The sequence below is a fragment of the Thermobia domestica genome, chromosome 18, assembly GCF_964235325.1.
Source record: "Thermobia domestica chromosome 18, izTheDome1.hap1.1, whole genome shotgun sequence".
Taxonomy (NCBI): domain Eukaryota; kingdom Metazoa; phylum Arthropoda; class Insecta; order Zygentoma; family Lepismatidae; genus Thermobia; species Thermobia domestica.
The window spans coordinates 119,180,530-119,206,413 of NC_137471.1; positions in this window are offsets into that span (position 1 = coordinate 119,180,530).

The following is a 25,884-nucleotide window of genomic DNA, read 5'->3' on the forward strand; positions in this document are numbered from 1 at the left end:
TTTTGAAAGAACCTCGTAAGTATTTTATGTTGCTGTAGGTTCAGAGGTCTATAGTCATCTCCGGTATCTTCTTAATTTCGGTGTTACTTAAACGGATGTTGAAAGAGATAATTATTTTTTCTAGCACGGGGGCTGGTGGGAATGTTTCTGCTTTAATACAAACCCTGGGCGATATTGATAGATTTAAGAGATATACCGTAAAAGGGATTAATATGGATTTCCATTTCGTGCTTCGTGTTGGAATTTGAAGGAAATATGTGTACTTTGTCCACGTGTTTCTTTAGTTGTTCAGTACATACAATATATATTTTATTCATAGATCGCGTTCGTGATGCATTGCTAGTCAAATTCATGTTATATCCCACAATGTCTTTCTACCTGAAACTTCTTCTTCTGGTCATATACAATAACAATCACAATTGACTGCGAGACACTGCGAGACGATACCAAAGATTGTAATTGGCAAAATGTTACAAATGTGATAAATAAAAGGATCATCTTATATGATGAGAGTCTTGCATCATCCCCCTTTCCTGAAGTGTTTTCCCTAGTTTGTTACAGTTGTAGTGATCAATAATGTTAAACCTGAGATGGTTGTAGCTACCCGCGCAAATATAACCTTTGGCAATGTCACTGCCGATGGTAGTTTCTCCTAGGATGCCAGTCGACGAACTACATGAAGTGCTTCATAAACTACTATTCCTGGTGTATATTACTTCTACATTTGCTTCATTGTGCACACTTAGTGAAGATGCATTTCGTTATTATCAATCCTGTGGTTAAACTTTTCCTTAATAGTGTTTAATTATTCAGTTGCATAAAGTGTCGTTTTGGAAAAGGGAAATGGTATATTCTTCCTAATAGCATTAAGTTTCATTGAAATTTAATGCGTATGAATATAATATTCAAATACATACAAGCAGACAGAGCATGAAGATAGCAACAATTCGATGTTTCTGGCAAAAATTTCCAGGTGACAGCTACGTCCACTTCAGCAGCAGAGCTGTATGAGATTTAGTCATAAAACGTTATGCAAGATCCATAATATATAAGCTTCCCTGGGAATTGAATCCAGGGCATGGGCGTTGCAGAAGCGGACGTTAACCACTGAGACACGAGAAGGTTCTTATTTTGGGCTAGAATGGTGCGGTTCTTGCTCCAGAAAACTATCCGAAAAAACTGATCTATAAGCGTTTAGAAGGCAAAGCAATAGATATCCAAGAAATATATTTATCAAGTACGATACCTAACACATATAAAAATTAAATATATTTTTAAATAACAGTTACGTGTGGAGAATATTTCAATGTTCTATATCGATATTTTCTCAGTACTGTGTGCACAAAGCATGGAAGTTCTACGAGAGCAGGATTTGTCAGAAAAGGTTAATTAAATTACAGTTTATAGTTGTATTACACACACTTATTAAAACTATTTCTCAACAACAATTCTCACAGTTTATGCCTAGAACCGAATTCTACAGACTGAACATTGTATCTTCAAATGTGAATACATTTACGTGTATAAATATTAGTTTATGTAGAGAAAAAAGCTAGATTCTCATTACCTTCAACAAGGGACTGTTGAATATTTGAAGTGTTTGAAAAGGTATTTCTTCTTGAGTAATATATTCACGATATATTTAATTAATCTTTCTAATTATAATTTGATGCTAGCCATTTGTACTTACCTTAAGCAATCGGTGCCCGAAAGCATTAGCTCCATCTCGGACAATATTAATCTGTGTCTTAGAATTTGCTTTTTGAATTGTATTATAGAGTGTTGCAAATACTGCTCCGACTAAAAAATTACAACAAAAAGAAACGCTTTAAACTATATGCAATAAATTATGGACTTTATATTAGTGTTTTTTGTTAAAACTTTTGTTAAGAGTTTTACGGTTGTTTAAATTTCTCTTAAGCTACACCAACTGAAACAATCTGGAAGGGAACACAGCATTTGAATAAACATACTTGACGAATTTTTTTAAATAGTAATAAAATATGGTGAAATATAGGGAAAGGAATATAATAATTATAGAGAACATATGAAAAATAGCTAAAACTATTTAATGGAAAACTTTTTTTAAAATCACATTTACACCAATAAATCTCTTTTAATACTTTGAGCAAGAGTTATAGTATATTTAGTTGGAAGGAATAACCTGTGCACTTGTTCATTTTTTAAACTAAGTTTTGAAAATTTTGGCAGTTTGCTTTTTTTAAAAAAAATAATTATCTAGTTGTGATACGGAGGTAATCATGCCGAAACCCTAAAATTAATAATTCAAAACTCTTTCTGTAGAGGGATAAACTGATGTACAGACTAGAGAAAATATATTTTACATATTTACGGGCTGCGACAGGAAGAATTGTTTTCCACTACGACATAAAATATTAGTTATTTGAAAATGCTCAATATGAATTATGGAATGAGGCCACGAGCGCACTTTATATGAAGCTGTTTTCAAATTACATAAAATAAGTTGCTTCGTAATTTTTCTTAAAGTAATAAAAAAGAAAATATTGTGACAACTTGTTAATAATAGAAGACATATTGTTAAATACAGCTTTCAATAAAGATTCCTGAACCTGAGTAATATACCTGAACTAAAAAGAAACATGCACTAAACGGAACTCAACAAAAAGCACGCCTCAAAGTAGATGACTTCGAGTTTCTCCTCATTCATTACTTACAAACGCATCCAATGAAAGGAGATTGGTATATAAATTGTTTCACATGTTCCGGTTCAAAGGTTAAACTCAGGAGTCCTATGAAATCGAAGTGAAAACTCTTCTAACTGCACATTTTGCGCCGCCTCTCATAAATTTCATGTCAGGTTTTAAAGTGGTTTAGGACTATCCACAATAAGTAATGAGAATGCATTAAGGTCGGTTTAACCCTGGAACACTAGCGTTTTTAAATATTACGATATTACTAGCGATACGTAAATTTTACATACAAGCAAAAAACTGATTTTGTACGAAATGTTTGGACGATAAAGCACAATACTGAAAGTTTTATATATCTTTATTTCTTTTTTATTGCTTTTGTATTTTAATTTTTATTAGAATATGCATGAATTAAACATGCATATCTAAAAGATGATTCTGCAATAGCTTGTAAATGAAAAATGAACATCAAACATTCTATTTATGAAAAGCACTAAATAAGTATTGAAAACCAAACAACATAAATAATCATAACACTGTAAATAAAAAGCACATATTTCTCGTTTCAAAGTCCGAAAATAGACGTCTCGCACGTACCTATCAGCAATTGTCTCAAACTAATTAACCAAAATCCGGAAACTTTTTCTTTTGATGTTCACCGCAAATTGCTTTTCCACATAAGCAGTACGTAGTTGTCATCAACTTTTTCTTGTAGTCACAGAAACTGCAATAAGTTCTCTGCCCTTGCGACGTGGTAGCTACTGCAAGCGTCTCCTCCTTTGCTAGAACTTTCAAAATGAACTTTTTCAACTCCTGTGATAATCGAGAGATTGCTAGTCTTTGTTCGTGCCAGATCCTAGTAAGGCTTTCATGGAGATGGAGCATGAAGTGAAGCCGGGACAGTGGCCGAGTTTCTGAGTTGCTTGGATTGTTGTAGTAGTTGTGAGCATAGATAATAATGATTGCATTGATCTTCGCAATATTAATCATATTGTAAAAAAATGCCATGGGCCATCGCTTAGTTTTTCTTCCAGAATTCATTCGCTGACACATTTGATCAAATGCATCGACTCCACAATTTGTCGAATTATAGGTCATTATGATTTATAGGTTTCTTAGTTTCATTGTTGATTGCAGAACCTTTATGCATTGTAGACAGCAAGGTGACAATCTTGTTTGATTTTGCTTTATGTGAGACTGCAGTCACGTCGTCGTGAAACAAGAAGAGGCTTGATCCTTTTTTCCTTTTCTGAAAATTCAAATCTTTCAACTCTGGATGTAGTTCTCTTTTATTCTTTTTTATTGTTCCCACCATCGTAAGCTTCTTTTCCTTCAGAAGTCTTTCTGCAAACGGGATACTTGAGAACCAATTGTCGCAAGTTATGTTCCTGTTGCTTCCAACAACAGTTTCAACTAATTTGTCCACATAATACTCTCCAGCTGAAATACCACTATCCACTGAACCCTCCCCTAGATATGATATTGCATTAATCATGTATTTAGTTCCAGCGTCACAAATCATCACGATCTTGATGCCTTTCTTGCTCGGTTTGGATAGGATATACATCCGAAATGGACACGCTCCACGAAATCCAACTAATTGCTCGTGAACTATATAAGGTACGAAACAGGATTCTAGAATGACTAACAGTTTTCAATAAAAACATTCCAGATTTTATAAATTGCCGCTAACTTGTCCTTTTTCTTCGTCTCCTCTCGTGTATCGCGATTGTCAAATCTCAAACAATCAATGAGAAAGATAAACAGTCTTTCAGACATGGTTGCACGGTATCTGCCGCCAGAGAATGATGTGTCAAACATAATTTTTGACGACAGATGATTGTTTTGAAGCGCCGCACCCAAAACATGGAAACCTAAAAATGCAAGTAATTCCCCATAATTCAGATCTTGCAAAGAAGCATCATTTTGCTGGCATAGTTCAATCTTTTGCGTACAAATTCAGTATTAGTATGAACGATAACATCCGGCAGTACATCGCCACTAAAAACTAACTTTAAACATTCATCTGGTCGTTTAGAGTTTCGCGCAACCTGGGTTGGTCTTGGTGTAATGTGTACAAGATTTCTTGCAGTAATTTTCCCCTGACTTATATCTCTCTTAGTTTTCAATTTAAAATCATCTTTGCCTGTCAGTGTATCAACATCAGGAATTAGCACACATTCCCTCAATGATGGATCTTCACTAAGTGTCACAAGTTTTGGATATATTTTCTTTTGTTTTGGCTTTTCTCTGGATGTTCCTGGTGTAGAATCCTGTGGACTTTTTCTCTTTTTCTGTCTCTTATTCTGTGTGTTTGATTCTACTCCGCCCTCTGCTTTTTGGATTACTTCACAAATTTCATTTAGTAAATCAGTCTCATCAGGAACGAACTCTCGGTCCTTATCCTGTCATAATCACTGGCGTGATCTTCAACTTCCAGAACGTCGTCTTCACTCTCTTCTTGCTGATGCTCTTCTTCATTACTCATCAACAGTTCGTAGATTCTATCAGGTGTCAGCTGTTCACACATCTTTGACATACTTATTGCTAGTGATACGTAACTGTTGCGTGCACACACACCACGTTTTTGCTACCGACACGCTAATTTTACGTGGACACACAAGACGCTATTACTAGGGACACGCAATATAACAGTTTCAACAAGGAATAATTTTTTAAGAAGAAAATCGGCACAAATTGTTCCCTTCCATAGACTATGAAGTTCCTTCTCTAAAAATTTGAAGTCTGTAGGCTGAACTTAAAGAGAAATCGTGAATTTTCGTGAAAAGTAAAAAAATACATAAGAGAGATAGGAAGACTGTAGTAACATCTACCGGAAAAGCATGTTTTTTTACACCAACCTTAAGGGAAAATTTTATTGATGATATTGCTCTACGAAAAGAGTTCCAATCAATTGAATTACCAAGACATAAATCTATTTATTCCATTTGTTTATTTCTATAATTTAGAAGCTAATATATAGATGAAGTGTATTTTTATAACACTTGTATGGTACCACTGCTTAACTAGCGGTGGTTGGTTTCACTTTATACCAAACAATGTGCGCAGTACTGCCAAACATTTTTTGAGCTCAGCATGCATGATGGCTTAGAAATCGAATTAAGAGCTTTTGTTTAACGTGGAAATGTTATCTGCAATTTTTCGTTTACTGATTTTTCACTAACACTCTCAATTTTAGTGTAATGTAATTAGTTCTCAAGAACACTCATTATTTTCCCGGTGTCAGAGTTCTAAACTGGCACGTTCGATATTGTAACAACGGGATTTAATCTTTAGATGTGACAATATTAACGAATGTTCCATATTTGGAACAGCAGACACGTACGGGAGCTGTATTTCGTTAGCATTTCCTCAATGAACGTGTAAAACATACACCACATTACAATAATTATACTTCTGTAGCGCACATTGTCATTTAAATAAATGAGCACTTATTTATTTTTGTTATTCTAGAGTAAAATGTTCATATTTGCATACGTACTAAACAACTGTAGACTAAGTTTCATTGACAGAAGTAACAAGTATGCAATTAAAACATTTTTCTTTCCTGTCTATGTCTGAAGTGTTATTCGTATAGGTTTATTTCCATCGCACACTAAATGTCTATCAACCTCATTAACACTAGGAAACGAAAAGATCTTAATAAATTTCCTTTACATTACTTATTATAATACATCTGTGATACATGGAGATAAAATAAAGTTACTGAATTGTAAAAATGAAAGAATAAATTCCGAAAAGTTTACTCGGATCCCTGACTCTAGAAGTAGCTGCAAAATGTAGTACTAATTATCCACGTAGTATTAAATTATGTAACCGTGTTTCATCAAGCCTTCTTGACAGGATTTTCCCTGTATTTTCTATTTTCACCAGCTGAATTCCGATATAATACCTTATCTAAGGACTGTGTTTTTCCACATCATTGCCCCTCCTCTATTTCGGCTTGAGATTTAATTACCCAAAGGCGAGGATATGTATAACGAAGCAATAGAATCATCCATATCACGAAAAGGATTTGAGCAAATTTTAAGATGCATCCATTAATGTGACAACATCTACAATAATGACAGATTTGCGAAAGTGAGAAAGTTGTAGGATCAATTGAACGAATTATGACAAAATAATTATGATGAAGTAAATTTAGTATAGATGAAGCAATAATACCGTAACAAGGACGATACATTACCAAACAACGTATGCAAGGAAAGCTAATTAGATTCGGCTATAAAGTTTGGTGTTTGTGTACTCGGTTTGGTTATCAGAGGAGAATCTTATGAAAGTTCAACTGTAATACACGATGGGAGTTCAACGTTGGTGCAGCAAGAATTGTTGTTCTTGTTTTGATCTCGTGGTTGCCAGGAGGATCAAGTTACAATTGTTACTTTGGCAATTATTTCACCACAATTCTCCTATTGGATTAAATAAAATAAAAGAATAAAGACGTGACTCAACATGAACGATTAGGACAAATAGAGATGAGGACTCAGCGCTTGTTGAAGAGGGCAAGAAATTGGGTCATTGGATCAGCTAAGGGATGCAAAAAGTGGTATATCACTACTTCGATACTATGAGAACAATATTATTACCATTTTGTCAACTCAAGCAGGAGTAGATCATATGGCCATGGTTTAATAGGGCATTGAAGAAAGACATCGAAGTAAATTTGCAAGTGCGTTTAGCAATTACAGTCTCTTCATGGGTGATGTTACTCGCTTAAATGAGAACTTCTCAAATTTGACAATCAACATAGGAATGAAGAAGTGATACTGATAATTCATTGCCTGTAAATCTAAATGTGTAAATGCGATAAACTGGACCTATTAAGGTTCACACGAGGAATTGTCCAGGTTTATATGCGAAAGTACGCAGCAAGTAAGTTAATTGCGAGAGCACCAACAAGAGTGAGAATCGTTAAAAAACAGTGTCCAAAGAAATCCGATATGACAGAGAAGATCATCTGATTGTTACTGCCGAAAAACAAACAATATGTATACAGTGTAAGAAGGACACGACACATGTGTTCCTAAAGAGCAATGTTACATTGCACTCCCGATGCTTCTTACAATTTCATGTCTTTTCTATATGAGTACACGATTCGTTATTCATTTTATATGTAATAATAACATATTGTACACATCTCAGTAAACATAATACTGTATGCTATATATGAAGACCAGAAATCAGTTTGTTTTAAAAATACTTTAATAATAAAGTTCATTACAGCATCTAAAACTTAAACTTGGTATTAGTTTTTACCTAAATGCATACCTGTCCTGTCTTGCCCTCTATTCCATTATTGGAACATGGTTAGTTATTCGGTTAAATGGGTTAACAAAAAGGTTAATCACTAGATAGGACTAACAATCCTCAAATATGGAAAATATCAAAAATTACTAAACTTGTGAACAAAAATATAATTTGAGAACAAATGGGTTAAAGTTGGTAGAGAATTTTACAGAGCGAACTCATGCGAGAATTTTACGTCGATCCGAAGTCTTGGCTATATACCTATATGGTTTCAGTTTCCCTGAGTTTGCATCAGGCACAAGTGATGGAAAAGTGGTAATTCACAAAGACAATAGGATGCCACATAGTAATGATACGTTCCCCTACTAGGAAATACTACATAAGTTTTCCTACTTTCTCTTTTCAAAAATATGTGCATGGGATTCTTTAAGCTTTGTGTCCCCCGGTTATACTGGTTTAGCTAAAATAGACGGCAATTATGAGAAATGAATGAAACTGAAATGAAGAAAGTTGGAGGAAAGTGTGGAATCTCGAGAAGACGCACGCACATTATGTTTGTCCACCCTGAGGCTCGCTTGGCGCAAACTGGGATATAATTCAAGAGGCCATGCACTAGAGGTGAACGCTCAACCATTGATCCACCGCTCCACCCTTTTCCAGACATTTAGTTAGATATTAGCACTGATATGGTCAAAGTCAAATTTTTGGATGTTGTTAGCTGTTAGATGTCAGCTGAAAGTTGTAAGAGAACGTCGAAACGCAAGGATCACTTACATAGTACTAAATAACTTGTCATCATACCAAATTGACATCTCATTCTGGGGTAGAAAAAAAATTCCCGAACAGCTCAGTTATTGAACAATCTGGCAAATAATACTCGTAAGTAAACTCGCTGAACATTAGAAATGTTGGCTAACCAGTATGATTTCAATTAAAGTATGAAATTTCGCAAGAATTATTTTTCGACTGGAAATTGTTATTATAGTTGAGTCACAGCTTAGTTTACAAGCAATTATAGGAAATAGCGAGAATGGCTCCAAATTATTACCTGAATCGTTAGTGTCATTCAAATGTAATGGTATAAATGAGTTTTTGTTAGATATGTGAGTGATACGGAGCTACCATCATTAAATATTGTGGTTATTTAACCTTTGTTTTTTGAGAAGATTAGTTTCTGATATTATAAGGTCAAACACTATAAAGAGGAGTTGGTTTTACAATTGATGTACTGAGGGTTTATTAACAGAAATAATCGTTATTAAGAAGGGACATTTAGCTTGAGAAGATTTAGAGAAGACTGCAGAATCGCCATTATAGCCATTATTGCAAACTGTTAGGCAGAAATATTCTCTTTAGCAGCACACTATTTAAGCTTTTATTTCATCAGCATGCTTCACAGTAATATTTTCTTATATTTCTTGTTTACCGGAGAATTTATTCGCTCTCGTTTTGAAAATGTTAAAATCATTTTATTTAAGCATATTTTTGAACCCCATTTTCATAACACAAAATGCTTCAACAGATTGGCGTTTTAAAAATCAAACAAAAGTATATCACTGACCTCTAAAGTGTCAAGGGATATATTCAACAAGCAGAGTTTGTTTCTATCTTTGGTAATCTATGGCGGTGTATTTGCCAGCAGACGTGTCAATGAACACAAAAATGCAGCTTATTTTTAAATCTCTTATAGTACCTGTATATTACATTTGTGTAGAATAGGGCAAAGTTCAATTTATGTATACTATGCTGTGCGTTGCTAAAATGTAGATATTTATAACATCATGCTTCATTTATCCTGAGCTAATCTCAACAGCTTATGAATTCAGCTTCCAGCAGATTATCTTGCTACGATATTTCATGATGATAACAGCGTTCTGTACCTGATATTCTTACGAAATTCGCTAAGTCTATCAACCGTTTGTGACACTTCATTACAGGATTTCAATGTAAACTAGGATCTAGGAATAGCTAATTTATAAAAAAGCATGTGCTGTGATAGTAGCACACTATAGTCTAGACCAGCGTTTCCCAACCTTTTTCAACTTGCGGCACACTACAAGTGTAACTTGAATTCTCGCGGCACACCCATATATATATATATATATATATATATATATATATATATATATATATATATATATATATATATAATTACCGTGGTATTTTAATGTGATTACTAATTTCCTTCTTACAGAGAAGAAAGCTCGATCACTGATTTTCCCCCGTGCTAAATCATTATACTTATTTTTCATTCTAATTTTAAAATAGAAAACAATAGCAATGAAATATAGGACTCGGGTTTTTAAAAATCCACTTTCTCTTTCGAAAACTGTATCTAACCTCTAACTAAAAGGGAAGATCACTAAATAACGAACAAATAAACAAATCTCCTATACTTTTAAAACACAAATGTAGGTAATTTGTATGCATGCTTGCTTTGTTGAATTTATTGAATGATATGTTAAAATTTCAAGTTACGAAATAGTCTGCAACAACAAAGATGTAATAGTGGTCATGACAATGATAAATACGTTTTTCAACATTAAAAATGTACAGAAAAGTAACACAGTATGAAATTTAAAATTGTAGATTTATAGTAGAGGTTCATAGTAATGTGAAATATAAATATACATTTTCCCCTGTCTTGCAATTTGGCTCGTATAGAATTAATAATTTGTTTCGATTTTTTCGCGGCACACCGGTTGGGAAACGCTGGTCTAGACATAAACTTATACTACTAAGACTAATACTGATTGAAACTCTTATTGGTTTGAATATTTCGACTAACTTAAAAAATAGTTTCTAATTATCTCCAATGTGTTAATGATCTACCACACAGGATATACAATATGAATGTCTTGCTCAACAATGTTATCAAACATTTAACTCAAACTAATACTATTTCCTTAAATGTGTCTCTCGTCTGTGCTTTTTGCCGGAAGTATGTGTTGTTTATATATACCAAATGTGTAATAATGTGCAATCGTTAAGTGTGAGATGAGTAAGTTGCTACAAAATTTGAATTAGTTTCACCAATGGTATTGTATGTTTTATATATATATATATGTATTATGGCTATATGTGGTACTTAATACTGTACTAGGGAGTATGTCATCAACAATAGTATAGCTTCAGTTAAATAGTCTATATCCAAGTTTTCAAACGCCTTCGTCTTTTTTCGCTTCGCAGAAGTAGTTCAAAATCCTATTAACTGGGGATTGAGTTAGAAGAAAGATCATTATAATTTGTCGTTTTATAGTGTTATTTAAAGATACAATTTCATTTGGTCGTGGTAATTCACGTCCTCATGTCACGAAATTACTGTGTATATAGGGCAAGTCGTCAATAAGCAAAATATGACATTTTACAAATTGAAGAGCAGTACACTTAGTAATATTATTGCAGCCAACGATTAGAGACATATTATAAGCAAGGTCATGACGCATTGTATGATATCGTTTATAATGTAGCACTGTGCTGAAGAACACTAACAGATGTAATTTATATGCGGCGAAATTTTAACTGACGGCCACTGGATTGAATGCACTTTTTTGTCTTCCCCTGACTTTCTGATTCAGAAAATCATACGCTTCGGCTGACATTGGAAATTTTGACAATTGTTGTTAGCATGATATAACGATCTGCGTTGCGTTTTCCGAACGCTGGTCAGTAACCCTTCCAATACTAACATTGTGTTTGTTATTGACTTTGTTAGATAGTGCCACCTTAATTTAGCATTCAATTAAACGAATTGTGAGGTATAAGAAGTCTTTAAACACAATATGTTTACTTGGCATTTACGAAATGTTTGAACACCTGAGTGTGATTGTTTTGTGCTGGAACTAGTATAAAATAATGTCACATGAATCCTTCAGACGAGTTCAGAAGAAATAATAGATTAGTACAATGCGTCTTTATATATACATACCAACATGTATTAGTCCTTTTGATATACCTTAAATATAGCTGTGTATTTAAGATATTCCCATCCCCGAAATATCGAATCTGAATCTTATATTGATCTATGGTTTTGCGCACGTTACATTACTGCCTGTATGCTGCCCAGAAGGCGGTTTTATTATGTTACGTTGAGTTCAAGTAACGGGGCAGAAGGTTCACTAAGAACAAATGGTAGAAGCGATAAAGAGTGAAGAGTGAATCACTTTTGATTATTCATGAAATGAATCTGTATTTTAATTATTATGATAATTACGTGCATGTTTTTGATATTGTAATTTCCATACCGTTAACATATATATATATATATATATATATACATTGTATAATCAGTAAATGGTTGGTGATGATATTTTAAACAAATAACTCTATTTTACTTACTTATAAGATTTCTGTGTTTCATTTTGATCTAGTAGTTAGCACAAAATAGTTCTGAAATGGTAATAAAAATGCAATTACAATTTCAATAAATATTTTACATTTATAGTTAATAATAATATATTCAATATTATATTTATGCAGCTAACATATAAGATTTGAATTTAAATTATAAAAATCTGGTTAAGATTGGAATGGACATAATAATGTGTACGAAAAAATAGTTCACGCCCCTCCCTTGCCACTATCTTCATAATGTAATCTTTATCTCAACATCAAGTAGCTTTCGTTCTTATTTAACCGTTTATTACATTGATTTATTTTTTAATATTATTTTAGCCTGCTATAAAATACTGTACTACAAATGCAGATTGAAGAAAGGCTAATGCGAATTTGGAGAAAGATAAAGTATGATTTTGTCAGCGAGTCAATTGTAGTCAGCGAATGCGACCTCAAAGGTTGGTCCTTGGGCACGGGGGAAGAAGTCCCACGCTTAGAAAGCTACTGCAAAAATACTCTTTAAAGATAATAGATTCTTAATTTCCCTCCAGTCTATTTCAGTAGTATTTGACTTCTATCTGTATACGGAATTTTTGTCCCCGGGAATTTATGAGCACTCAGAAACTACTTGGTTGAGAGTTTAATTGACTTGATACGTTATCCACATTATTCTTATATTTCATATGGGGGAGATATTTAGAATGCCATCTAATATTAGAGAAAAATCTATACGTTTGTTCACCCGGAAACTGCTTCCACATAAATCAAGTCCACTGTTTATTTCGAACAAAAAACGTGCTTCTGCATCACACCACGGAGAGAACTGACGCGATCCTTTTCGTAAACGTGAGACAAGGTCATTAACAACTGCAGAAATATTCCTTGTAAATAATGATACAGTATCATTAATATTATCTTCATTCAGTGTACACCAAGGAATTAAATCAAAAGCACGATTAGTACTGTCCTATGGTGGCTTCTTCCATAACCGTGTAAACTGCTTAGACTCACATATGTTACTTTTGGATGACGGCATGAGCAAGGGAATATGTACATCCAGAGGTTCATCATCAGACAAAACCCAATTTCTATGCGGAGTGATGACAAGTTGATTTGGAGAGAAGACCACATAATCAGGGATGTTCTCACAACGGAAAGAAAATAAATTAAATTGATTAACTCCTAAACATTCAATAAACATAACTTGGGACCACTGGCCAAGGTCATTAACAACTGGAGAACAATCACTTGACCTAAGGTCAGTACAATCTATTAACACATTAAAATCATTAAAGAGAACTATATACCAATCATTGAGGCCTGCAAACACAGAATCCGTACAATTTTCTAACATGGAAATAGGAAAGTTCCTGTACGGTCTATAATAACATACAATAAAAAGTGTTTTACCTTTTGGAAGTTTAAATTCAACCTATATTATTTCACAGTTAGTAATTTGGTCATTGCGTAAGTACACTCACATTTATTATTCACTCAAATTAAAACACCACCACAACGACTTTATCTATCATGCCTATACATATTACAATATGATAATATAGGTAGTTGGCTCTTGTTAGCACTTTGATTTAGCCACGTTTCAGTAAAAATTAATTTGTTGGTTCACCAATATGCATTTCATAGTCAGCCAATTTATTTTTGACGCTTTGTAAGTTCTGAAAATACACAGAAATGCAAGATCACTTGCTGAAGGGCCAGGATTTAACTGGATATCACCACTAAGAAGAACTAATACCACGAGATGGATACACGGATGTATGGATTTCTTAGTTGTACATTATTTTGATATATTTCTTCCTGACGCAGGCTTGATACCGGTAATCATTGAGTAGGTAGTAATATGTAGCTTTCTATGTCCGATGTTCCAGTATTCCACAGGAACTGTAACAGTCAACTCTATGCGCATATTCTTTCAGTCAACTCCATGCGCACTGGATAAATAAATAAATAGCATAATCAAACGTCATGTCAGTGGTTCTGGAGGATTCCACAGAATTGACTGGCAACATTTTACCCATACTGCACCAACAAGACGTAAATGTGGCGGTGTCCTCGTTTAGCAAGTCAGGGTCATGAAAACACTAAAAATTAAATTATATGTCAAAACCTACAAATAACACGTACGTAACCAAATGATCTTTTAACTACTAATATAATGCGTCTTCAAAAATACAAATACAACTATATTGAGATTAATTATTAAAACACGCACACTTAAACTTTTCAGATGAACAACACTTCGTTTTTATTCACATTAAACGGAAAGTTATACTTCACAGGTAAAAAAAAAAAGCATTTGCACTGCTCAGAACTACTTGACACCGGACCATTGTCCGAGTGTTCCTCCAAATCGCCAAACATTCATGAGCCACTTCACATATTAAATTTTTGGTTTCAAACAATCGATTTCGCAATATAAATAAAAGTACGGCAGAAAGTTATTGCTCACTCAGCGTTCTTGTTTTTCATATTCATGCAAATTCAATTGAGATTTGTCAATAAATAACATATAATCGTAACATTTTGGGGGGAATCTACAAAAGCTCTACCAAATTTAAATTTTTAGTATTTCTTAATTTAGTAATATATGGTTTCTGTATATCATTTTACGTTTCTCGTATTATGCAGCGCAATACATTGACCAGACAAAACTGTCACCATCCGCTACTATTTGAACGAAGTCGTTCTGCTCTGCTGAACGCTCGAGAATTTGCAGATTAAGAACATTCTTTTTTATAGTGTAAAGTAGCAGTTAACTACCAATATACTTACTATTAACTTGTGTTATTATTAACATTTGTGGCAACTCACTCCGCAATATTTTACAAACGCAAGCAAACGAAAGTAAACCTGAAAACACGACTATATCCACTTTATTACTTGCCTGTATCCATTTTTTCTTGTATACACAAACGTCAAACGTAGCACACGCTATTTCGTAAATGAATTACAATCGGTTCAGATTCTCATTTCTAGGAAGATTCTAACCTAAATTTATGCAAGAGACATTCCTATTTCTATTTAAAAATTATACGTGATATCCAATATTTTCAAGAATTCAAGATAGCTTTCAAAGTGACCAAACTCCTAAGCAGTGCAGTGTTTAGAGTAATACAAATTGCAGCATTTCCTTTTGCTCCGTCCACGAGTGTCGTTATCACTAGTTTATTCGAATAGTTTTGACAAATCCCATATAAAAATCCGTATGTGTGCTTGTACAACAAAATTAAACAGGTGCTTTCCAAAGAATATTTTTCATAAAAATAAATTTTTATGCCTTTTTCCAGAGGTAGAAATTCAATTTCAATACTAAGGGGATAGTAATTATTAGATATAGTCTGATCGGGCCATGCGACGAGAATACAATCCCAGAGAGACAGGGACACAAGGAAGTAATTATGGAGAATCGACTTAAGTTATAGCGATTGTTGCAAATCAAATAACAACAAACAACGTCAAGATCGCCACACTTGTTTCCACTGATATTTTTCTTTTGGACAAACTCTTCAACTTGCTAAGGAACACCATCCCCTCGTGCTCCCTGATTACCACTTCTACTTTGATTTAAACTTATTGGCCGTGGGGCCATACTTAAACGGACCTTTAAGAAAGGGTTCTTTTGTCACGGGGCGTTTTGAACCGGGCCATATTGACATGGGACCCTTTTTACTATGTCGTTTGGTCGCAGGACCCTTTTGACTCGAGCCTTTCCGTCCTCACCCTTTTGTCCTCGCTCTTCTGACATGGAATCAAGCCACGCGTAGTGTCGTGGAGAATATCATTCCACTTAGATGTTGTTAAGTACAGCGTACATTATGTTTTGTTCCTTTCCAAGGATCTTGTAAATACATGACACTACGTCATAGAATAAGGACAAGGGCAGTACAGCAGGAGATGATATTTCTTCTATGGAAATATCACTGGGCTTGGAAGAGGCAGCGTTGAATGGAGAGCAGGCAGCTTTTATTAGTGTTACTATACGAGGTTGTTTTGTTCATTATGCACAATGCATATGGATGAAGGCGGTAGAATTAGCTTTATCTGTATTATATAAAGAAGAACCAAGTTCAAAAGCGTCAATTTGTCAAGCTATAACGCTTCCTTTAGTTTCTTCTTCACGGATTGGAAGACGTTTTCTTGACTTGCAGGAAAACGCACCCCATGCTCCAAACGATGATACTTTCATTAATTATTTGTTGAAAACATGGATAGACGAGGATGACGAGTTGTTTCTTACTTAAGTCCTTCTTTCTTATGTAGACTAAGTGTATTATTTGAACACATTTAAGTTATAATTGTCACTTATATATGAATAGGACTTTCATGGTTTAAATGAATTACTGATTCCTCCTCTTCTCTGGCCATCTTAAATACAGTTAATGAGGTATTAAAATTAATGAAAAGTTATTTCCATTAATTTAAAGATTTTGTACAAAAACATTTATGTGGTTAACACAAAGTAGAATGTTTTCTTTTCATAATCAACCTAACTTCAATGAAAATTTGTAACACCGCACAAATCAAGTTACAAAAATAGTTTATGCTTTCCTGAAAAATAGTTCTTTGTAAGTTAAAATTCCCTTTAATTAGTTTTAGGTCAGAGGGGAATTCCTCGTTCGCTGAACATGGCCGCCTGCAGAGGCGTGTCATAATTTAATAGCCAAAGGCATTCTGCCAAGCAGGAATATGGAAACAGCAAGAGACGCTATAGGACAATGGTATACTATCGTCTACTAGACAAGAGGATCGTACCAACGGAGCTAAACGGATGGCGCAACGGAGTTAAAAAAATTACTTAGTCGATCTCTGAGATTTAAATTAATACCTTTCCATAAATGGCCAACAACATAAATAAACGATCAATGAGATTAAAATGATATTCTTGTTCCTTTTGAAAAATAAACTGATCGTATATTGTTTTTCATATCGTTTTTCATCTCAAAGCAAAATAATGTATTACTTCAATCACAATCGAGTAGCTATTATTGATAAGATAAAACCTGGATGGTGTCCTGGATTGTAACTATACTTAAAGAATCGGTAGGGGAAATGCTCTTCTTGTTATGCGATGTGCATATCGGATTTTGCACCATCTTGTAATCAAGCCTAATATGTACAATATGCAATATTGTTTATTTTGTTGATGGTTTGCAAACAATCATATACTAAATTCAATAACAGCAATGCATTTTTTGCCATAATTAATTGCCTATGACATGAGAATGTTGAATAGTAGACACTTGTGCCGTCAAGTGATATACACTACAATTCATAGAATTATTATTTAGTAGCTGGAAACATCTTGATTAATTTTGATGCACTGTATTTTTAGTTTAAATCATGTTTAAAAGTATAGATTTTGGTATATTCAGTGCGTGGAATAACTTGAACTTTCAGAATGAAAATCACTGAACCAACTTACCGTTCTTACTTTTGATATCTTAAACTTGAACAGAACCAATATTTTCGGGACTTTCTCAGCACTTTTGTCTTTATCGAAATAAACTTGTACAATATACCACATATTTATGTATACGTTTCTTATTTTCAGGGTGGATTACATTACGTGTAATTATAAAAGTTCACATAATTAATGCATGTATAGTATCTTCTCCTGTTAGCTTTCAAATTGCGGTAGTCTTGATCTACTGTGACTCTTATACCCTAACCTTTGAGACAATAAGGCCATCTCGTGTGCTAAAGGCTCAACATGTGTTAGACCATCTAAATATCAGTGCCTTCTGCTTCATTCAAAATGTATATTGCATTAATTAGTTTAGCGGAACCAGAAATGTAATTCTAATTTTTAACAATTGACTCTTGTATATATGTACAGGGTGTAACATAAATGCATGACCAAAAGTGACGAGGTGATAAGGGACAACCAAATAAAAAAAATGTTAATATAAGCCTGGGTCCGATGCCCCATCGCTTCCGAGATACAGGGTGTTCAAATCTCGAGTCCCTTGAATGGCTGAGTATGGAGAAGTGGATGGAAATGTGCAAAATAACAGGAATAATACAATCAAATGGAATTATACCCAAGCAAATACATTTACACTAACATAGAGAATGAAACTAATAACCATTTCAGGCTATTTGGTTGTTAGTTTTGCCATCCTGGTACAAAGTATTAAGTTTCCAAATAGCGCGTCCACACTTTAGCATATGATTGATGGCATCAAAACGATCATAACCATTGTTCACTGTATTCCGAAATTTATGTGTGATATAAACGAACGCTGTAGATTCCATGGAATACCTTTCTCAATTACTTACCTATGGAAACATGCAATAGATGTGATCTGTGAACCGTTGTTTACTATTGAGAGCCGTTGCCACACACACAAGTGGACGACTTGTCTATCGAAACGAAGCGAAATGTTTCCCATGTTTAGGAACCTTTTGATGTCAGTAACCATATGCTAACATGTAGACTTCTAGTGTTATTAGAAAACAAAATTTTGCACCACGTTGGCAACACTGACAACACAATGACTTCAAATATTGATTAGTTTCATTCTCAAGGTATTTGCATTGACACAATGCCACTTGATTGTATTTTTCCTGTAATAATGAACACAGTGAGCCTAGGAGGGACTCGACATTTGAACATCCTGTATCTCGGAAACGAAGCAGCATCGGACCCATGTTCATAGAAGTGTTTTTACTTATTTGGAATTTCACAATCACCTCGTCATTTTTTGCCATGCATTTAGGTTACAGCCTATATATATATATATATACTGAGCGAGTATAGAATCTCTTGCCATAGGCTAACTCGTTACTATTTAATATATGGAAATGATAAGAGAGCATTTTGACTGAAAAGTGTGGGTCGTCAATGTAAAATGGTGGAATTTTCGTAATCGGATCAATCATATAGCACCCATTCATAGAGAAAAATGCAACCTTGCAACGTCAATGGAGAACAAGATGGAATGAAATAATCTGAAGCATTGAATACCATAGGCCAAGAAGAATAGAAAGGAGAGGAAATTAAAGAACAAAGGAGCAGACCTATTTGCTGGGCCCTCGAAGCTGGCCTCAGCACAAGAAATCGGAGGGATTAGGAGAGAGGATCTATTCGAGGGAGACAAACAAGTGAAAATAAGTCGTTTCGTTTTCTGACAGGTTTACCGTGAGAGGTAAGCGTGCCGAAGCCAATATCCTAAGTGAAGTCAATGTTTCTATCGCCAGGTCCTACCATTGATTTATTGATTTCCATATATGTGGAAGGAAAGGGCTAAGGTAATGTTTCAGTTCGTAAACGCCGAAATCACAGCGACAGTGGTAGGTAAGATTAGGAGTGGAGAAGTCACCAGACCGGGCCAGTGTAGAGAAGTAGCATCCGAACATTCGCCTGTTGGGACTGAAGAAAACCATGGAAAACCTCAGTCGGGATACATGATCGTGTCATTCCTTGTGTCCATGTTATTGTCTATCACCGGTGTTTGCTTGTGTATATTACTTTACTATATGGTTATTATTATTATTATTATTATAGTAGTAGTAGTAGTAATTATTGTTGTTGTTATTGTTGTATCATTAAGTATATTGTGATTCTGGTCTAGCCATTGGTTTATGCGTTGCTGCTATTGCCTCTATAGACTAAGCTCTGTCACAGCAGTATATCGGTGTAGTTTACTCAAGAAGAAACAACGGTTAAGGAAACGGTGGTCTGTGATGCACTTTAACAAAGTTGGCAAGGTCGCAACCTGTACATGCACTAATCACTTTTCTGAGTGAATTTGATCGTTATAACCAGAGTGCAGGGTGGAATTAGTACATAGCAATCGGGGTTACCTGTGTCAAGCGGTTATTTGTTCGTAGAGTGTCTAATGCGATCGGTCTGGATGAATTAAAAGCAGTTCTGTTTTATCGATTTCACCCGTGACACGTGTGTTTTGAGGTAGTGAAATGTATTCAATGCAAGAAAAAGCAGAAATGGTGCTCCTTTATCCAGCTGAAATGAGTGAACGGGAAGCAGCAGCATAGTATCACAGGCGTCCTCCAAATCAAATAGCACCGTTCTACCAGCTCATTTCGATACTCGTTGCACGCTTTAAAGCCACAGGTAGCTTGTCAGACAGCCCGGCAGTGGCCGAACATGAACTGCAACATCTTGTAACACGACTACTGATATCCTTGCAAAGGTTGAAGCTAGTCTTGAAAGATCAACACGGAAGTTGCACAAGTGGCGTCCATATCCCGTAAGTCCGTCTTCAGAATTTTATCACGTGAACGGTAACATCCTTCCAAGATACATTTGGTACAAGCATTACAAGGGGATGTCACAGACAGACGAACAGAGTTCTGCGAATGATTTCACCGGACCCGAATACAAGATCCTATGCTAGAGACTGACATTCTATTGAGTGATGAGGCTACTTTCAACCTCAACGGCACAATAAACAGACACAACGCTGTGTATTGGTCTCGGTAGAACCCCCACATAGTTGTTGAAGCGCACAATTAAGCCGATCCGCGAGTGAATGTGTGGTGTGTAATGCACGACAACGTCATATTAGGGTCCGTGTCTTTGCCCAATAAGTTAATATCACACCAGTATCTACACCATCTGCACACCGCATTACAAACGTATCTGGCTGAAATGCCTTTGGTATCGCGGCGTGCATTTTATTTCAAGCAAGATAGAGCAACGTCACATTACAACACCACAGTGTGACAGCAGCTCAACTAGGTGCATCCTGGCCGATTTATTGGTCGAAGGGGTCATGTGTAATGATCACCTAATCACCTGGCCTCACGCCATTACTTGTGGGGGTATATAATGTCCGTTGTGTATCGGAATAGACCCAGTACGAATCACTCGGGTGTCTGCGTGGTAGTGTGCGACGAAGTATTCGTTTGTGCCACCAGCAGAAGGGACACCAATTTGAGCACCTATTGGCATAGTACTCAGGACATTTGCGTCTGGAAGCAAGTGCCGTGCATGCGTGAAGTATATACATTTATTCTCACTAGCATGTAGTAAATCTGTGAGAAAACGACACAACTTACTTTCATTTGTTTGTCTTAATTTTATACCTACTCTCTCCTACCCGTCCCGCTTGTGGTGCTGACGCCATGGTCGTGGGCCCTGCAAATATGTCTGATCCTTTCTTCTTTAATTTGCCGCCTTTCTATTCTCCTTGGTCCAGGTTATTTCACGCTTCCAGATTATTTCATTCCATCTGGTCCTCCACCGACGTCACAATGTTGGAATTTTTAAAATTATTATTGGGTGTTATACAAGTGTAAAGATTAAACGGTTTGTCTGATTACGGAAGTTCCACCATTTTAGTTTGACAACCCACATTTTCCAATGAACATGCTCTCTTATTATTTTTTCGTATCTTCAATAATTACCGTGTTGGCGTATGGCAAGGGACTTTTCACTCGTTCAGGATATATATATATATATATATATATATATATATATATATATATATATATATAGGGTGTTATGTAATGAACTATAACGACAAACTGTAGGAGGTGATTCCTCACATCAAAATAAGAGAAAAACTTCGTATGTGCGTATTACGAAAATTCCATAGTTTCAGAGCAAGGGCTGTCTAAAATTTCGAAAAACCTAAATTTTTGACAGGCCCTTTTTCAAATTACAGAAACTTTGGGTGGAGTTCCTTATCAGCTTAAAGTAGGCCACGCATACACAATCCAAAGTGCATATTTAATCAATTTTCAATAATTTATACAGGGTATTCCCTACAGGGTATAGTTCTGAGATATGCTCTCAATAAAATATTTCACACAATGATTTCAAGGAGGGTCCAAAGTTGGCAGGTGGTAAGCCTTGACAACAGAGGACATCCATTGCTTCGGAGAGAAATAGGACATATTAGAAACAAGCAGATCCATGTTGTTTGTGTAATGCGATGTATTTCGTCATGGTATATTACACATTTTCTTCACTTATAAGTATGAAAGAAACCATCACAGCATGTATTTTCCACAGTACGAGAGACCGTGCTGCTGCTGATCTTTAACTGTTCCTACATTGCGCCAAATAATTCCGACTCCACTGCTATCAAGGCTTGTAATTTCTTTACTTTAAACAAAACATAAAGTCACAGCATATCTCAAAATTGGATTGATGGCATGTCTGGGAAGTTCATCCTTCAGGGAATACTGTGAATGATAATTGAACATTAATAGAATATGAAGTTTTTGGATTCCGTAGGCATGACTTCCTTTACGTAGAGAAGAGCCAGCATCCACACTCTTTCGAATTCGAACTTGGGCCTTTTGAAAATTTGCTTTTTTCCGATTTTGCACAGCTCTAGCTGTGAAACTGTGCATTTTTCCCCCACAGGTCCATATGAATTTTTTCTCTTATTTTGATTTTTGGAATCACCTTTTACAGTTTGTCAGTATAATTCATTGACACCCTGTATATACAATTCTTTGTGACATGGAGAGTCCTACACAGCATACTAGTACAAAGTGTTCTAAAGAGATTAGGTAGCACTTCCAAGATTTTGGATTCCAATCTTTAAAGTGAAATCGTCAAAGAATTGAAAAGACTCTCATCCAGCAATGGATAGGTAATTGTTGATAATGGTACATATAAGTTTCAAATATAAATAATTCTCAGCCCTATATTCATTTGATGCCAGTTCTAATTCTTGATAGCTGAGGATTTGAGAATAAGGAATAAACGCTTATACCTTGTTCTGGGAGAGTATGTTTAACTTGGTAGCTCCAAGACTTTTTAAGAATAAATACACTTAAAATAAAATTTTCCCTTTCAATCACCCTCCATCAATTATCTGATATGTATAGAGCTACGCAATGTTTTACAAATGCTTCAGTTGTTTTCAGCTGTAACAAAATGGATTCTATAAGCTCAAAGCATAATGAAATTTGCAATATACACGCAATCGCAATGCTAATAGAAATACGAAAGATATAAAAATATTTCTGCATGGTTTATTTTCGATTTCCAAAAATGAGATCTGCCAGAATCACTCACATAATTTGTTTGACTTTTTTGTTTCACTCTTGTCTAGGTCGTGCGTGCTTGAATATGCTTATGTGTGGTTATAACAGACGGTTCTTCGAACTCGAAACATTTCAACATCCGGTTGTAGCGAAACGGTTACATAGCACCACTGCACGGAATGTATTGAGTATTACTAAACTCCAAAGTTTACAAACAATATACTTCCGACCACAAACATCCGTTTTACTAGAAATATTTGGAGGCTTTGATCAATGACTTATTAGAGAAAATCATTCATAAATGTAAGATTTACAGTGTTTAGTTATAATTCTTCTAAGTTTTACTTTCACAATTCATAAATAATACAAACAAGTAACCTTGTATATATCGTATAAGGTGTTTTTGTAATCTCTAACCATTTGTTAATGAACCCACACGCAACATGACATCTTCTTTATATTCATTGCAAAACATGTTATCTTCTTTAATAAAAGAAAAATGTATGGTCTCAAAATAAAACAGTGAAATTACCGTTTTTACTGTGTAATTCAAGAGATACAGATCAATTATTAAAATCACATTATGGAGAATATAGACATATTCGAAAATACAAGGCAGGTGCCATAGAGTCTGGTGATTGTTTTGTTTCAATGATCATTGGTTTATCTAACATCCTGGGGTCATTTGTGCCGATCCCAAACGTTTCATTATTTTTGCACTACCCTGTATTATTTTCGAGCGATACCCTAGCCAGCTGTTTCAAGTTGCTCACGAAAAGTGTAGAGAAACAAATGAACAAGTCTTTCATTTGCTCATTTGATGTCAAGAATAGAACCCAAACAAACCCCTGCGGGGCTTCTAACCCATTCCTACTATTACTACTACTAGTACTAACACTACTACTACCACTAGTATCACTACTGTGACTATTACTGCAACTACCACTTTTACTACTGCTACTACTTTCAGTAACTACTACATTCACTACTACTACTACCACCACTATTACCTCTACTACTACTACTTTTCTATGAAACCGTATAGTAAAACTGCAAGCTTAAATAACGAAAAAGGTGTTATGAAAATTTACAAACAAAAATTGGTAAATCACTTTTTTAAGTATTATTTTCAATGTTATTTTAATGAAAAAAAATGTTATGATAATTAAAAAAAGTTTTCCTTAAGCTGGGTTTGATCCCACACCGAAAATTATTTTGATTACTTACATGTAGCGCTACCACGCTCGGCTACGAGGACCGATAGGATTTGGTGTTTACTTTCTGCTATATGTAGGTCACGACACTTGATGTCCTATCTGTATTGGCCAATAAGATCAGGAGATACCTGAAACGTTTCGGATCCACAAATATGCATCTTGTAGTAGGTTTGTAAGAATAATCGTTGAAACAAACTGCCTAGCAAAATCTGTTCCTGGAATAATACTGTGTACTTTCAGTTAATGTATTCATTACGAAAAAAAAACAAGAATTTTGTTTTGTAAAGTTAATAAAAATAAATCAAGTAATACTGCAAAGATGGTTTTAAAAGATAATACCCATTTTTCTCATATTTTACTATAAGAGAAACTAAATACTTCCAAATCTGGCTGAAGGAAAAAAATGCGTAATGTGGGCAACACTAAATAAATCCGCAACTTAGTACCGTAAGTTTCTAGTGGAGAATATCATCGTCCTAGCTTTTTCGAGATACTTCCGTTTCTTCCCAAAACTTCATTACACCAAATCTGCTATTACCATTATCTTCTATACTTTTCTTTCTCCCTTGGCTTAAGGATACAATTATCATTGGAATTTTTTCTATTTGACACTTATCATTTGTTAAAGGAAACATGTTGAAATAATAAATAAAGAAGCAGTAGGTCATTGCTATATATTACACCATTAGACGTTCCTCCTGAAATTTGCATTCTACGCCTTTGAATCAATGTATGCTTGTAAAACACGGGGCTTCGGACAATAACTGCTGTGTGTACCACGGGTGATACATGCTGTGTGTACATGTGACCCGACATAGAGGAGCTTCGTGTATCAACCGCGGGTACATATGGCAATTTGCGTATATGAATTAACTTAGTAAAAATGTGTTTGATGTTTTTGCAAAGATCAAAGTGTAGGTAAAGGAGAATTTAAGTTGGGTACTTTTACGAACGATGAAATTGTGGTAAGCTCCAAATCTACCAAGATGTACAATTCCCACAGTCTAAATTTTCTGTATCTTTTTCTTTAAGTAAATCAGGGTAAAGTTACTTCACTGTGTCTGTGAAAAAGATTGAAGATCCTGCAACTATGATGTACTTATGTATAAAGGGTGATCAACGGAACCTTAAGAAAGTATTCCCCTTAAGCTACATTTAGTTTTGTCAAGATCTAGGACACCGTACATGCAATATGTATTAACTGTATGTAGAATTTGAATGGTACTCCTATATAAACCTGACAATTATAACATTTATGTGGAATTCCAAGATGATATCTCAATATTACTCTGTGAACAAAATCATAAAGTAGTCACTAAATTATATTTTAAAATAGTAGCTGTGTTGGCAATAAATATGTAAGTCTAAAACAAAATCTAACCTGAGTCTTTCCATTTGTAATA